Source organism: Octopus bimaculoides, chromosome 14 (genome assembly GCF_001194135.2).
Source record: "Octopus bimaculoides isolate UCB-OBI-ISO-001 chromosome 14, ASM119413v2, whole genome shotgun sequence".
Lineage (NCBI taxonomy): Eukaryota > Metazoa > Mollusca > Cephalopoda > Octopoda > Octopodidae > Octopus > Octopus bimaculoides.
The window spans coordinates 33959283-33961430 of record NC_068994.1 but is presented as its reverse complement, the minus strand read 5'-3'; the positions used below and the strand labels follow the sequence as shown (position 1 = coordinate 33961430).

Here is a 2148-nt window from a genome sequence, read left to right as displayed (position 1 = left end):
AGTGTTCTCTGTGTGTGTGTGTGTGTGTGTAATAGTGTTTTGTGTGTGTGTGTGTAATAGTGTTCTGTGTGTGTGTGTGTGTGTGAGAGAGAGAGAGAGAGAGAGGGGACGGGAGAAAGAGAAAGTGTGTGCGTGTGAGAGAGAAAGAGGGACGGGAGAAAGAGAAAGTGTGTGTGTAGCTCTTATGATGAACAGATTGAACAGATTGTTATTGTCATTGTTTTTAACCCCAGGTCAACACTGATCGTGCAGATCTATGATCAAAAGCATTCCAGTTGTGACCATTCCATTCTTTTTCTTTTATTCATTTAAAAAAAAAAAATTCTTTCTTCTTAACGTTTGAAAGGAGTTCGTTATTATCTAATGCGTCCCTTCTTTGTTTAACACGGCGGAGTGTAATTTAGCGGAGGATTTCATTTTCTTTTTGGTGTGGGTGGGGTCTGCAAAATAAGAAACCAAAGAACTACAATAGATATGTGTGCGTGTGTGCTTATGTATATGTGTGTATATGTGTGAATGTGTATTGTATGGGTATAAGAAATCCTGCGTGCCGTATGCAACATTAAAAAAATAATAAAACGGGGAACCGTAGATTGATCGATCGTTCCAAAATGGCCGATAAATATCCCCGTTTGTTGTAAATAGGAGAAAAGGGAAACAGATGCATCGACCATTCCTTCCACTATGGATCAATAAATTCTCTCACAGACGGGCACGATGTAAGTTACTCATTTATATGTACGTCTCTGTAAGCTGTAAGAATCGTGAGTATGCCGGACAAAATGTTTCGCAACATTTCATTTTGACAAGTCCATTAACCCCTTAAAGGGTCGTTGGGCGCTTCAGCCTTGGAGTATATGTAGCGTATGTAGAAAACCTGGCGTAGCCCATGTCACACCAGGCTAGATTCATTTCTACAGCTGAGTGGACTGGAGCATCGTGAAATGAAGTGTTTTGCTCAACAACACAACAGATCGCCCGGTACAGGGATCGAATCTACAATCCTACGGTCGTGAATCCAACACCCTAACCACTAAACGACCTGCTTCCACTAGTGGCACTCATTTCTACAGCTAAGTGGATTGGAGCAACGTGAAAGGAAGTGTTTTGCTCAAGAACACAACGCTTCGCCCAGTCCAGGAATCGAAACCTCAATCTCACGATCGTGAGTCCAACACCCTAACCACTAAAGCATGCGCCTCCCCCAGCATTCCGTACTGAGTTGAAATACCTTCTAGGTCGACTTGCATTTTAGTGATGTACCTTAGATGTTACACAGTGGAACTGAAAACAGAACCTCGATGTTGCAAAGTAAGTTTCTTACCTAGACAGCCATAAAGACTAAATGGATGCTTTTATTTGACACTATAGTTCCTGTTATACAAACAATGGATTTTCTCGACTTGAACGTTTTCAATCATAGTTGTTTAACTTTGACTGATATGAAATAATACGACAAAGCTAAAGATTATTTCGAACCAACAAAGAAGTCCTTCGTGGGGGTACATGACCGGTTAGATATAACAACCAAATTTCCCTCATATTTTATTGTGTGGTTATTTTGACAGTGTGTTTTAATGGCTAGGTTTTAGAGCAGTGATTTGACATACATGATTGGCTGGTTGGTTGGTGGTCAGAAAACTGGACGTAAGTTTTTACAGCATTTAGTGACGTGTCGTTAGGTTCCAGGTTCAAATCACGGCCGAAACAGGATTTTTTTTTTTTTAATTTCTATTCGGTGTGCTGGGTGGGCATGGATAAGATGAGTACCAGGCATGGTATTTAGGATGCCTACTTGGGTAGTTGAGTGGGTTGTATGCCGCAAGGCAGGCAGGCAGGCAGGCAGGCAGGCAGGCAGAACATACGTAATAGGGTCGATTCAATCGAAATCGGTCATCAAAACGCATCCCATGATATACGCATTCACTCACACACACAATCGAATACACACTTTTAAAATCAAATAATACACACACACACACACACACACACACACACACACACACACACACACACACACAATCACACTATTACACTGACATACACATACGTGCTTACAGTCTTATTCATGTAATCCAATAATAAGTGTACATACACACAACCACATAATCATACATACATGTATATTTGCTTACATGCCCATATATA

At 40.9% G+C, this 2148-nt stretch overlaps 1 protein-coding gene across 5 annotated transcripts in view; it reads left to right on the top strand.

The window, feature by feature from the left end:
* LOC106875086 (protocadherin-17) overlaps nt 1-2148 on the top strand; it is a 424117-nt gene that overhangs the window by 210929 nt on the left and 211040 nt on the right. The window lies entirely within an intron of this gene.